Consider the following 16,043-nt stretch of genomic DNA (forward strand, 5'->3'; position numbering starts at 1 on the left):
GTTTTTCTAAAGAGAGTGGATTGGTCAGATCGTCCAGGCACCGCTGGCGTTGGACGTGGACGCATTACAGAAAAGGTGGCAGCACGCAATGTAAATAATCCAATGCCTCCTCGCAAGAATCCTATTGTTTTACTTCCTGAAGAGTCAGAAACACTGACTGAATTAGCCAGCCAAGGACAAGACCTTGCCAGCCAAGGAGAAACACCGGACATGCTTCATGGCTGTATTCTTGAGCTTGAAATAGATTTAAGTGATGCACAAGCAAAGCTTCAACGATATGAATCATTGTATGGACCTTTTCCAGATGATACTACCACTGCACATAAAGATGTTGCTCAACCATCCTCTGAGCTAGGAATTACAGATTTTACCATAGACGAACTTATAGCAAATCTGTCAAACTCATAAGTCACTCAGAAGCTTTTTGTAATCTCAAAATTATATCAAACTCTTTTCGATTGAGTAATTTCCCAGAACCTTGTTGTAATTTCAAACCTACATCGACTTTATGTAATTGTTATTCGACAAGATATTATCAGCAGTTTATATTTGAGTGTGAGTGAATATGTGCGTATGAGAGAGAGAGAAAGAGAGGTTTTGATGTGAACGAAAACGAGATAACACTTTCTTTCATCATATACAAAAACTTGTTGAGTAATTATTACAATGGTACTCTCACAAATCATCTCCATCTTCAAAAATTGCAACCATATCATCTACTTCATCCATATTTGAGCATTTTGAACTATCTCCCATTCCATATCATCATCATCATCAACTTCTGCAAGAATAGCTTCATGCGTTTGGAAGACTCCATATTGCTTTTGAGCGGCTCTAGTTGCAATGTTTTGAGGCTTATGAATAAGTCTCATATTGCAAAAAACATACACCAAATCAGCAGCCCGTTTAGTATGAAGTCTGTTTCGCTTTTTAGTGTGCACAAAGTCGAATGCTGACCAGTTTCGCTCACAACTTCCACTTGATGCAGCTACTGATAAAACTCTAACTGCAATGTGTTGCAACTCCACTTTCTCTCCACCATACTCCTTCCACCATAAAGGTGCACTTTTTTTGCCAATGGCATCTATATGCCACGGATCCTGAAACATACCAGTTCTGTTGGCATAATCTACTCGCTGATGAAAATTTGTTTTTCCATCTTCGTGCCCTAAGAGTTGGGAGCACACTGTTTTGAAGTCGGACATAACTTCTTTGTTGGCATATTGCTGATGCATTTGAAACTTAGGATCCAATACAAAAGCCGCACCATGCAATGGCGTATGCAACTGCACCCAACGCTTGTTAACAATTGTAATCATGGTAGCTTTATCCTTTGCACCAAAATTGACATTTTCTCTTAGCTTGCGTATAGCCTCTGACATATACCAGTAGACCCGACCAAAAATAAAAGAATCTGTGTCAACTGCTCTCAAAAGATCTACAAATGGCTTTGACACAGTTACTATTCTTTCCACATTACGCCAAAAGAATGGCGAGTTTACTATTTGCGCACATCGACCAGCTGCTTCCTGATAACTTGGATACTTGCTGAGCCATCCATCCCATCTTCTATCTGCTAAGGTTTCCATCAATGTAGGCTTCAACTCTTGCAAAGCAGCAAGAACATAGTATGCCGTAGCAAACCTTGTCGCGCAAAATATTTGCATAGCTTTATTTGGTGACTTGGTTCGAAAAAGAGCATACAAAAATTGATGCTCTCTAATGAATTTCACCACATGATTTGCATCCAATAAAGTTTGCTTCACGCGATCCATTTTACCAATATCTTTTAGAAGCAAATTCAAAGTGTGAGCTACACATGGTACCCAAGAAATCTCCGGATACTTGACTTGAATAGCTCTTCCTGCTCCTTTGTAGTTGGCCGCATTATCTGTGACAATCGCAGTCACATTCTTTGGTCCACCTGCCTTTGCAATTGCACGCTCATACACCCCTGCTAGGTAGGTGATAGTCTTCTCTTTGAATGAGCTGTCAATTGCTTCCACGAACATAGCTCCTCTAGGGTTAATAAGCATTACATTGATTAAAGGTTTTTTCTGACAGTTAGTCCATCCATCCAATGCTATGGTGCATCCATATGCTGGAACAAACTCTAGAACTGTGCGTTTGAGAATGGCTTCAGTACTGTCTTTGACTTTATCAAGATATTCAGTTCGCATCTTGTTATAGTCAGGAAGCACAAATCCTTTTTTGGTTGTACTCATCAAAGCATCTTGAAATATTGGATTGCGCATAGAATTGAACGATATGCCACACGCAACAAATGCTTGTGTCCATTTTAAATGCAACTCAAGCAACCATTTTTTACCTAATGCTTCAGGCATTGTCTGTCCATTGGATGATGCTCTGCTGGATTTGCTTGTGCTAGGAACTCCTCCTGATGTAGAAGCATGTCCATGGAGAGGGTTTAATTGAGAACTTTGATCGTTTACTTGAGTGGTACACACCTCTTCTGTTGCCTCATTGCATACAGATGGTTCAATATTCGAATGAATATCTTTAGAAACATCACCTTTATGTTTAGCTGCAAGAATCAACTTTACTTTGCGAGAATACATGGCAAATTTTTCATTGAATATCTTTTGGTGGTGCCCCGCACTTTTTAACATTGCCAGGGACTTTAAATAAATGCTCTTTAATTCTGGTTGCATTACCACTGAACTCGTGGCCACAAGATTTACATTTAAGTCGAGATGTATTTCTCCCAGCTTTCAACTCATGCACATAACTCCACTCTTGTCCTTTCACCATGATGCACAAAAGTAATTTGCTAGTAAAAACAAAGTCAATGATTATTTTCAGAATCAAAATCAATTAAAACATTAAACTAATTTAACTAACAATGATTGAACGAAATTAAAATAATTAAAAACAATGATTGAACAAAAATACAATAATAAAAAACAATACCATTGGATTACATATAAATTGCATCGATTTATCTAAAGTGCAAGCTTTTAGCTTTAACACATTACGATAATCAATAATTAGAATTAAATCAAGTATTAAAATGATTATCATTATAAATTGCTATACACACAAGAGCTATAAGTGAAATTTTTAAATGTCAAAACGATAATCACTTATAATACTTGATAATTATCGTATCTATGTAAAGTGCGAACAAAAAGTTCTTACACTTTACCATAGATTTTTAAGCGCTTATCTATCTGCAATGCGAGCATGTGTATGCTCTCACACAGCACGGTAGATTTTGCAGTCCAAATAAAGATAAGAGAATATCAATATTTTTGGACATGTTTTTCCTAAATTTTTACTCTAGTGAGAGCATAGCAGTGTGAATAGCTCTACACAAAACGTAAAAATATAATTTTGTTTCATTATATGCATTTTGAAGTGAGAGAAAATCTCTACACATCAGAATCGAACTTTAAATTACATAAAATTATTTTTTATGTAATTATATTTTTAAACTAATTATCTCATGTGAGAGTACACTCTACACACAACGATAATATCTTACTTTTTTTTTATTAGTCACTTTCAAGTGTCAATTAATTGAACACATTGACAAGTGATTCTTATAATTACAGTTTGTATCAGGTGAGAGATTAAACTCTTCACAAAATACAAACTTTCAACTATTTACTAAGTTTTTCAAAACAAATTCATATATTTGAATCACAAAACTTAAAATTCTATTGAATTTTAATTTTTATTAAACTCAAATTATTTTATTTTTTTACAAATTACTTTTTTTGATCGTTTGGTGAGAGTAGTCACATGGACAACACTGACTGTGAAAGCTGGTATAAGGCTTGTCACGTGCTGCTATATATATTAACATATTCAATCGTTATAATTTTTGATCAAAAATAATTTCGTTCGAAAATACTTTCAATCGAAAAAAATTTCGACCGAAAAACCAAGAAGTTATACGATTAGCCGTTTATGCTGATGTGGCACTGTATAATACGGCCGTATAATTTAGATAAACGAATAATACGCCCATTATTCGCGTATTATACGTCTCCCGAATAACGAATAATGTAACTTAGACTTAATATTGAGTATTATTACATTGTCTTTTATGTAGCACACTTCGAAGCTAGGTCATCACGCAAGCCCAATATTGATAGCATGTGTGGTGGGTGCGGGCATAAGAATGCATCCCAGAAACAAGTAGGTGAAGACACTCCGGACCAACAAAAGGCAGAAAAAAGGGCTGAAAAAAGAGCAGATGTAGTGGGAGCTCAAGGTGACGCATCCAAGGAGTCAGCCGAGGTGCCTCTGAAGCCAGAACCTACAATGAACAAGGACGTAGAGGACGCTGAAAAATCATCTGAGAAGCCAATTGAAAAGGATACAATAGTGAACTTGTCTGATGAGGACTCGGATCTTCTTATTTCAGATGTTTGTGTACAGATTTTGGGAAGTAGGAAAAAGAGGAGCAACACTGAAGAGCGCACCACACCAAAGAAAAAAGCTAAGGTTGCATCCGAGCCTCTAGAGCCTACTCCAGGAGGTAAAAATCCAAGGAGCCTTCATCTGCTCGGAAAAAGACTAACCTCCAAGCACCCAACCTGAAACCTCCCAAACCAAAGTCCCGCAAGAAACTTCTGTAGCCCCTATTAACCTTTTGTGCTTTGTAGATTCTTTGTAATTTTGTCTTTGTACCCTCATTTTGATGATAATGAAACGACGGCTTTATTTTTCGTTCACTAGTTGTTTATTGCTCATTGATTGTCTATTTATTGTACTCATATTGTTCATTGACTATCTATTTATTGTACTCGTATTGTTCTTTCCGACATCATCATGAGCATCTTCAAGTAGAGCTTATTTTTTCTCCAGTATCTCCTGCCAAGTGGACTATTTCCATAGAAGTTCAGGAAATTAATGAAATGGAAATCAATAGCCTGGAAGGTATACTTTTCAAGTGTATTTTGAAAAGGTTAATATGTCAGTTTGATTGAGGTTTTAAAGGCATTGTACTTGTCTATGGCAGAACTTAGCTGGATTGGAGATGTTCAAGAACCAGATGAGAAGGTTGAAGACATAGCAGCTAAGCAGGATGCAGAGCAAGATGCAGATGTAACACCAGATAAAGTAGAGGAAGACTAGGAACCAACAGTTTGCCCTGAAATTGAGGAGATTTCGCCAAACTGCCCTGGATGGGGATATCTTGTTTCTAATTTCTGCAAGATCAAAAAGCTCATCATCCTTGATCTCGATGGACTATTCGTGAAACGAGATGTAACCAAACGTGATCCAAAGACAGGACAACTTAAACACCCTCCACATCCAGCTTCCGACAGAGTTAAACTAAAAAGAGTGGACGAAAAGTTGTGGATCTACTACCGTAGAGATGTTGAGCAATTTGTTTGGGATTTGAGGCAAATAGCAGATGCAATGATTTGGAGCACTTGTACTGCTGCTAACATTGAGCATATCCTCAGTACATGTTGGCCAGACATATGGGAACATAGGACTTATTACTTTAGGGATCTCTTCTCAAACTGGCAATGTGAAAAGTGGTCGTATTTTGAAGAGATTGCTGGAGCTCCAAGAGACCTTGCAGGTGAACCTATGTCTTTCAAGCCCCTCTACCATGTTTGGAACAAGTTTCTAGAATACGACTCCTCTCGGACATTGCTGGTAGATGACTCCAGATATAAAAATCTGCGCAATGTCTGGGACAACTGTATATTTCCACCCACCTTTAATCCTCTTGATGAAGAACAAGACCCTGATTACCTCACGCACACACTGTTGCCATGGTTGTGCAGATGGGCACTAACCCCCAATACCCTGGAGTATACAAAGGCAAACCCCATCAGCAATCCCAAAGATGAACTTTTGAGTCTAGTCTTTGAGCACTTTGTTATAAATGGAGATGAATGAGATTGTACATCCAGAAGTGCCAGAAACATTATATATTGTACATTCTTGGTGGATATGTAGATGTTTCTGGATAATTGTTGTAATATACTTTTTGTAATATACAGAAGTTCTGGCACTTTACTGTCTCTGCACTATACATGTCTCTACACTTCTGAATGTCTCAGAACCACTTTTTAGTGGTGCTAAACCCCTAAAACGTGGTTAAATTTTTATTATGTTATTGCAACAGTTTTTCTCGAACTGCAACACCATTTAATGGTGATGTTTGGGGGGGGCGGGGGGAGGGGGGGTGGTGAAGCATTCTCAAAAACCAACATGTCAATTCCATCGTACGTTTACACCAATTCCATCTTGTTCAATCTTTCACTTGATGATATAAAATCAGATTTGATTTACAATTCAAAGGGCATGCTATTGCATATTGCCTCATGGTTTTCATTGGAAAGTTCGAACACTTCTCCTATGCCATCAAGCACTACAGGCTCCATAGGGAACTTTATTGCCCTTATCAAGTGGGAATATATAAAAACTACTGGCTTGTTATCCCACAGCTCATTCTAGTTTGCTTGTAGGGATTTATACCAATGGCCCGTGACCATATAAGTATGCTTCTCTATCTTGTTGCCCCATGCATCAATTTGCTCGTTAGTTGTTAGGCCCTTAGCTACTACACACTTCAAAATGTAGAAGTCAACAACCTCCTCATTATTCTCTTCAGAAGTGACATCAAAATTGTCTCCAAGTGTGAGAGCATCGCTTAAGGAGTCATAATGACCTGCATAAGTGGCACCATGGAACTCCTCATCGTCTGAGTCTCCGTATGACTGGGAATCATTAGCAAGTGGCTCCAAAGTGTGATATTTCCACGTCTCCACTTGTGATCTGTTCATACACTTTCTCCAATGGCCAAGCCTGCAAGGAAAACCAAAGCATGACAACCGTTTTGATTGCAATGCACAAGTGTTGTTCTCAGAATACCCATTCACACAGTGCATTGCTCTTGAGCCCTTCAATGGTTTGCAGTCCCATTGATGGGATCGCTGAACATCGCCTAGCTTGACCTCCCAGAACACCCTCCTGACCTCCCTCTTTTGCTTGTCATACATAGTAGTTGCTCCAGTACTGAGATGCATTCTCAAAAAAGAGACAACTTCAACTGCACAAGTCAACCGCACGCTATTTTGCTTCAATTGATCATGAGTTAGAGCCCTTTTAATGGCAGCCCCAGCCCCATCATGTTCCCCCTTTCCATGTCCTAAGAAAAAAAAATTCCAATTCATTTCCATTCCAGTAAGGCTCCAATATCTAGCAACAAAGTAAAATGGTCGCTTTGCTTTAAATTGTGAAGCTGCGCCATCTGACCAAACCCAATGTTTTTTAAAGCTTAGCCCTTGATCTCTCAACCATTGAGCATGTAAGAGAAAAGCATGCTGCACAAATAAGGTGTCATGTTGTTTATCATCTGAGACAAAAAAGTGCATGGTCTTCTTTATTGCACCTGATGCGATGCGGAAATAAGTAATCAGGACAAAGATAGTGACCTGCTTAGTGTACCAATGCATTGACTGGATCTCATTTTTCTCCTTGAAGGAGTAGTTCTCTGCAAAGTCAACGACGGAGACAACCACATCATCTGGAAACAAAGAAATGCATTCCTTGAGCTGTTGTGCTTGCCACCTAAATATAAAATTGTGAGTGACATACTTCTTCAAGTGGTCTTGATACACTCGTAAAAGTTCTCTAGGTAGCATTTTCTTGTGGACAATGTCTTTCATAGTGCTCTTTCTAGCTTCATTGTTTAATCCAGTAGCACCCACTATATTTTCAAAAAACTTCACAGATACTTGCTTACTCTGCTCAACTTCTTCTCTTGGACAGATCTGAATATTACCTACACCGCATGCATTGCATGTTTCCATTAAGCATTGGTAGCTATGGAAACTATGTTCTGCAAGTATAGGGCAGAGTATAGACTCCAACAGTGAAGTGGTACTCATACTTGCATTTTTGTATGCAAGACATCCATGGTTGACAACTTCATCATGATGAAGGCATATAGGGCAGCTGCACATGCAGCAAGAACCATGAAGATCAAAACTTTGAGTCCGCATGTGATTTACTGCCTCTTTAAGGAAAATCATTTGTACATGCACAATACAACAGCAGGTGTAGTGATCCCTCAATTTTCGGACAAAGAACCGTTTCATAGACTCAAAGCAACGTTGCGAAATCTGAATATCTGCAAACTTTGTCTTGAATCTTAAATAAAGCTCCACCTGCAATATACATGTATACAAATTTTAAAAATAAACTTAGCATTCAAAACTGGTTAAATTGTTTCAAAACATTAAAAAGTGATTCTATATCACTAAAAACTGGTGTGCACCACTAAAAACTAGTAATGATACATTTAGTAGTATTGTTTTACCTGTGAAAATAATGCACCACAAATACAAATTAGTGTAGAAACTAGTAACCATAAAAAAAGGTAGAATATTAAGAGGTTGTGTGAGGACAACTTAATAGTGGGGTGAGAAACCGCATTCAACGTAACTAAAAAGTGGTTTGGCACGACTTAAAAGTGAATTCAAACCACTTGATGGTGATGAACCGCCAATAAAAAATGGTGTGCACTGCTTGAATATGGTGGGAAACGATTAAAAAGTGGTGAGTAAGGACATGAAATTTATGGGGAAGTTCAGAACTAGCACTTAAAAAGTAGCTGGGGGGGACAAAATACTAGGCGACAGACGAGCATTAGCACTAGATAGTCGTCCAACACAACTTGAAAGTGGAGGAGCTCTTGTGAAAAGTGTTTGATGACCACTTTAGAGTGGTGAGCGACTAGTTCAAAGTGACCAGTCACCAATTAAAATCTAGCACTTAAAAAGTAGCTGGGAGGGACAAAATACTAGGCGACAGACCAACATCAGAACTAGATAGTGGTCCAACACAACTTGGAAGTGGAGGAGCTCTTGTGAAAAGTGCTTCATGACCACTTGAGAGTGGTGCAACTACTTCAAAGTGGGCAGTCACCACTTGAACGCGGATTCTGGTCACTTGAATGCGGTTCTTGGCCACTTGAAAGCGGGAACTTGCTGCTTGATTGCAGTGACAAGGTTTTAGCTACCACTTGAAAGTGGTGTCTTTCCACTTGGGAGTGGTGCCTCATCACTTGCATGGAGTGATGAATGACGTAGTGACTTAGCACATGAAAGTGGTGTCTCAACACTTGATGACCACTTGAAATTAATGAGAAACTACTTCAAAGTGGGCAGTCACACCACTTGAACGCTGATTCTGGTCACTTGAATAAGGTGTCTGGTCACTTGAAAGCGGGAGCTTGCCGCTTGATTGCAGTGACCAGGTTTAAGCTATCACTTGAAAGTGGTATCTCACCACTTGATGACCACTTGAGAATGGTGAGAAACTAGTGATATCCGTTTTTCGGCTTTCCATAATTGCCATAGTAAGCTACCTCACCCTATCAAATCACTCAAAAATTTTGGTTATCCCTATCATTTCACTGTACATAGGCGTGTGTGAGTTAGGGACTTTCTCCATGTTTTCTTAAAAACCCTCAATTAGCTAGTCACTAGGTTAGTTGAGCCAAAAATAAAAAATATATAAATATATTATGGCCCATTTGTGTGTAAATATTTTATTGTATATAGGGCCTAAATAAAAGGATTTTTTATCATTATTTTGGTATTTATTTAAATATTTATACTTAGGTGTGTGTTATTTATGCTATGTACATTGACTCACCATTACCATATTTTTCCTTACCATTTTGCATACTCTTTATTCCATATAAAAATAATTTCATGCAAGCTTCTCTTATTTTTGGTGTAACTCCATCCCAACAAAAATCCAAAAAAACTTGTTCTATTTATGTGTATATTTTTTCACTATTGTGATCTTTTCCTTCCTACATCTATTCCCTATTACTCTCATAAATTAGACCACCAAAATTATTCATCTTTTTATGATAGACTTATAATGAGAGAGATTTATTTTGACCCCTTTATATTTTTTCCACCTATATTATTTATATTTGACATGTACATATTTTTTTAGACCCCTCAATATTTGATTTTCTTAGTTGTACTATTCACTTATATCACGATCTCAACAATATCTTCAATTATAGACCTACCAAATAAGGTCAAGGGTATATGGCATGCATGCATGCACCGTGGGGAGCTCACTCTTGGAGGTATTCAAAAGAATCATCCAAAGAAGGACCTCACAAGGACCTTGTGCAGTGGAAAAAACAGTCGGTTTTTCTGAATTTTTAAAGATCACATGCTCCCCGAATTTGAAAAGGTGATACAAACAAAAGTTGTAGCTCGTGAGTTGAACTTTAACCTCAAATTTTTTCATATTTTTTTGAGCTACGAGCTGTGAGCTATGATTTTATTGGTGGACCCCAGTTTGCCCATGCTATGCAGCCACACTCCCTCTTCCACTTTATCATTTTCCTCTTTCACACACACTCCTCCCTCTCCTTCCCACTTCCAAACCTGCAACTCCCATGTCCTAATTCACCCTATTCACCATTGCCACATCTCTCACACCTCCATAGCCTTCATCCTCCATTTCTACACCCTATGTGTCCCCCTTTCTCTCTACATATATGTCCATATTACTATACCCTCTTCAGCTTTGTAAACAACTTCAAAAAATCAGCAAAAATCCAAGGATAACCTCTGCAAATGAAGACTTTTATCATGAATTTTCCAAGGTTTGAAGATAACATAGCTTCATCCACACGCGCTACTTTGCCATGCTGACTGCTTCTTCTACCGGTGCTGTAAAGAGGTGAATGTCAACTTCTCCAAAGCTTCAACCTCTCTTTACAAGCTCATCCCTTCTTTAACTTTTCTCATCATATATCTCACCATTTGGTGAATGATTTTGTAAATATTTTGTAGTGATAATTACTAACTACTAACCACTAACCTGACTGTAAAATGCACCCTCTACTAGAGTAGGCACTCCCAAATTATTCACTCAATCCTCTCTCCTATCATCCTCAATAATTCTCTTCCCTTGAGCCCACATCCATGTGACTCAAAGGACAAGAGAGACCCACCCTCATTAAAAAAAAATAAAAATATGCATAATCTTTTATTCCTTCAAATAAACTTGATTAGGCCTAATCCAAATCGGGGCTTCTAAAACCTATAAATAGAGCCCTTCTCTCCCTTTTAAAATATCACATGATCACACTACACCACACCATTCTCAACACATAACACACCACTCTTTAAGCCTAGTTGTGTAGAGTGTGTGCATTGTGAGTGCTCTATTCCATCACTACACATAGGTGCATGGAGAAGCTTGAAGTTAGTTATGCCATCTAGAGGAGTGGAGTGATACTATACTCTGCAATCACACTTGTAGCCTACTCTTGTCCATAAATAAGATTCATAGTTTTAGGTGCAATTGTATGCTGCAACTACGACTCTTCTCTCCAAATTGACTTGATAAGTTGGCTCATCAGGTGGTTGAAGGTATATTGTCCTTGAAGTTTCTTGTGCCATTTCATGCTTGGTGGTTTGAGGGCTTGTTGAATTGTTTTCCTAAAAGGTAAATTGTAAGAGGGTGCTCGGTGAGAGGGCTCCCGTGACCCTAAGACAATTTGTGTATTGGCAACAAGGTCAACTTTTGTGTTGTCTCTCTATTTCTCATCAAGCTTTGTGTGCATCTAGTCTTTAAGGCTAAGGTTGAGTTGCTCAAGTTGATTTGTGCTCTTTACCTCTCTCTGGCATGGTGAATGTTTGTGTTTGGTGTGTGTGGCTATCTTGCATTCCCCTCTCTTTGTGCGTCGGAGTACAAGGAGATATCACGTGCCTCCTAGTTCGCATCTACAACTAGGTGGTGCCCCTTTTCTTGTTTGGTTTCTGGCTGTGGTTTGTTGTTGTCTCTGATTGTGCTTGCCCCAGCCCCAATTGAGCAGCATGGGAGCCTCGAAGGGTGTTAAGAGGCCGCTCTTCTTGTTGCCTGCCCCGGACCGCCTCACTAGTTCAAAGTGGGCAGTCACCACTTGAACGCGGATTCAAGTCATTGGAATGCGGTGTTCGGCCACTTGAAAGTGGTGTCTCACCACTTGGGAGTGGTGTCTCACCACTTGCATGGAGTGATGACTAACATAGTACTTTGCACATGAAAGTGGTGTCTCACCACTTGATGACCACTTGAGAGTGGTGAGAAACTAGTTCAAAGTGGGCAGTCTCCACTTTAACGTGTTTTCTTGTCACTTGAATGTGGTGTCTGGCCACTTGAAAGCGGGAACTTTCCGCTTGATTGTAGTGATAAGGTTTTAGTTACTACTTGAAAGTGGTGTCACACCACTTGGGAGTGGTGCCTCACCACTTGCATGGAGTGATGGACTGACGTAGTGACTTAGCACATGAAAGTGGCTTCTCACCCCTTGAATGCGGTCAGACACCACGTGAAAGTGGGTTTTATACGTGTAAGTTTTGTGTGCACCGCTTCATTGTGGTGTGACAGCACTTGTAAGTGTTTACTAACAAAATGTGTTCAAACTCCACTAATATGGTTTTGGTTACCATCATAAGGTGGTGGGCACCATTCATGCAACAGCAGTAAAAGGTCTATGGCACTACTATAACTTTTGCACCATGACTAAAAGCTGCTACATCACTTGGAAAAAGTGAGCTGCACCACCAAAAACGTTTACACCTGTAACACCCCTACGAGTTTGTAAAACACGTCTGTTAGCATTGGGTAAACAAGACTTTTTAGTGGATGAACACCACTTTGTAGGGTTTACGGTGAAGCGTTGGTGCATTTCTAGTAAAAACTGTTTCTTAAACACTAAAACCTACTGCAAAACATTAAAAACTGGTTCAAACACACTAAAAAGTGGTGTGGAAACACAAGTAAAAGTGCTTCAAAAACATTTAGAACTATTGATCAAATTTTAGAAGTGGTTCAGATACAATTAGAGACCAGTATAGTAATGTTTCACCACTTTTTAATGTTGCAGCAGCACTAGAAAGTGGTGCAAAACACCAAAACAAGCTGTAGCACTAATAAAAAGAAGTATATAAACATAATGTTGTGGCAGTAATGAGTTGTAGCACCAATAAAAAGTTATAGAAACATAATGTTGTGCAGGAATATGAGTTGTAGCACCAATAAAAAGTGCTAAAAAAATATATCAATTACCTGAGGCTCCTCAAGAAGGTGGATTGGATGCTTTACATATGAACATCTAGCTAGTCTCTTACTGCAAACATCTTTCTTGTTGGGGCACACCCTCGTCTCATCCATCCAAAATTGAAAGACTATGTCTTTAACAGTTTGAGTGATGTGAGTTCTCCGTGCATCATCTCTATGACACGCAAATGTAGGGAACGAACCATCGGATTCACTTGACACTATTAAGTGATGTCTGGCTCAATATAAGTTTCTTTTGTGGATCCCCATAAGCTTGGCAGCTTGCGGTATACTCATGTCAGTGTTTTGCTCCTTGCTTCCACCATTCACCAACATCATCATTGCTGATTTCTTCACAAAAAACTGGTCTGAAGATCTTGGGACCTTCACATGATTCAAAGTGTTGCGGATGTTTCTCAACATAATTTCTTCCAACTCTTTGGATTTACTTTGCATAGTAAGGAAGCAAGGAAGTTGAAGAAGTTCATCAAAGATTTCCTTTCTACCACTTGCATCCATTCCCACTGGTAATGTATCAAAGTGTTGTACCATAGATTGACATATCCTTTGTTTCTTTCTTTCATCCATCTCCCCTGTATTGCTTTCCGTCACAAAGTTGACCATTGCCTTACGTTGCTTTCGTTTTTGAGCAACCCAATATTCCCTCATTAATTTTCTACGTTGAAGTTGAGCTTCTCTACTCAATGACGATGAGCTGATAGACAGTTCTTCACTGTGTTCCATTGTTGCAGTACTTTCAAAGGATTGCTCTACAAGAAATACAATACAAATCATAACTACACGCTATACTTTTAATTATTACATGGCACTTCTTGCACTAATTAGCAAGATACTAACAAAGCATAATAAGTGTTTACATACCTCAAGAATCATCTAGTAGACGAGGAACCTATAGAGATAGAGTTCGTGAGAGAGAGAAAGAGTGTTGAGAGAGAGAGAGAGAGAGAGAGAGAGAGAGAGAGAGAGAGAGATGTAAAGAATGAGGATGCAAGAGAGCTACACAAGACAAGCACAAAGCACACAGAGATGGAAAGCTTCTTCTTCTTCTTCACAGAAAAGAGAGTACAAAATGACTAAGTGCTAAAGCTGAAAAGTAGCACATATGTACATGCGGTCACTAAGTGTGAACTCGCTAGAAGCGTACTAGGCTGGCACTATAAGTGTAGTCCAGCTGTAGAATCACTGGCAGAGATCCTCCGTGTCGGTCACAACGTGCCAGTGAGTAAATTCCGTAAGCGGCCAAGACCCGTAGTGGATGCCAGCTCAAGGTGTAGAGCTCGACATCTCAACACTCCCCCTCGAGCTCTGCATGTCGCAGAGTCCAAGCATAGTCCGGAAACGTCGAAGCTTCTCAGCTCCGAGGGCCTTGGTAAAGATATCCGCTATCTGCTCCTCTGTGCTGACGTAGACCAAGTCGATGTCGCCCGCCAACACTCGCTCTCGAACGTAGTGGTAATGGACCTCTATGTGTTTGGTCCTAGCATGGAACACTGGGTTCCTAGCCAACTGCATGCTTCTGAGGTTGTCACAATGAATGAAAATCTGATGGTCCACCTGCACTCCCAAGTCCTCAAGTAATGTGCGTAGCCAAGCTACCTCGCACGCCGCAACTGCTGCACCTCTGTACTCGGCCTCTGTGCTCGATAAAGCAACCGTAGGCTGCTTTTTGCTGCTCCAAGTAACATCAGCACTCCCAAAAGAGAACATGAAGCCACTCGTAGATCTCCTATCAACAATGCTACCTACCCAATCTGCATCTGTATACCCATACAATGCTAATGGTGCATCTGCTACATAGAACAATGTGTAGTCAAGAGTCCCTTGCACATACCTAAGTGTGCGTCGTACTCCATCCAAATGTGGCTTCCTCGGAAGCTGCATGAATTAACTCTCCAAGCCTACTGTGTAGCTCAAGTCTGGCCTTGTGATAGTCAAGTAGATTAGACTACCCACCATCTTCCTGTACATATTGACATCCTCAACAACATCACCCTTCTCTGCACTCAGCTTTGCATTCACATCCAAGGGAATGGAAATCGGCTTACAATCAGCCATACCATACTTTGACAACATGTCCAAATCATATTGTCTCTGTGACAGCCATACACCCTCTGGAGTCTTGATCACCTCAATGCCAAGAAAGTAGCGCAACTCGCCCAAATCTTTCATTTCAAACTCCTGTTTGAGAAGACCCTTCACATGGTCAATCTCCATAGCATTGTCACCAACAATAATAAGGTCATCTACATATATGGTAATGACCACAATCCCCACATCACTCTCACGTACATAGAGTGAATGATCAGCATGAGCTCTCCTAAAACCAATAATGACAAGATACTTGGCAATCCTGTCATACCATGCTCTAGAGCCCTGCTTCAAACCATACAAAGCTTTGAGAAGTCTGCATACATAATCTGGGTAACTTGGATCGACATAACCAGGTGGCTGATCCATATACACTTCCTCTTGAAACTCACCATTCAAGAAGGCATTCTTTACATCCATTTGATGCATAATCCATCCTCTAGATGCAGCCACTGCTATGACAACTCTCACAGTCGTCATCTTTGCCACTGGAGCAAAGGTCTCCTCATAGTCTATGCCATACGTCTGTGCATAACCCTTTGCGACCAGCCTTGCCTTGTGACGCTCAATGTTACCATCAACCTTATGCTTGGTTTTATACACCCATTTACAGCCAATAGCTTTCTTGCCACTTGGCAATGGCACCAACTCCCATGTGTCATTTGCTTCCAATGCAGCCATCTCTTCATTCATTGCATCATCCCAATGCACATTTCCAACTGCATCCTCAAAACATGTGGGCTCCACATCCTGTATCACCTTAGCCATGTAGGCTTGGTGATGCGCTAGATACCCATCATAAGTCAATTTCTGAACTGGATTTCTGACTCTATTAGATCTGCGCGGTCCTGGGTCAC

This window comes from Adiantum capillus-veneris, chromosome 23 (genome assembly GCF_014529385.1).
Source record: "Adiantum capillus-veneris isolate H3 chromosome 23, ASM1452938v2, whole genome shotgun sequence".
Lineage (NCBI taxonomy): Eukaryota > Viridiplantae > Streptophyta > Polypodiopsida > Polypodiales > Pteridaceae > Adiantum > Adiantum capillus-veneris.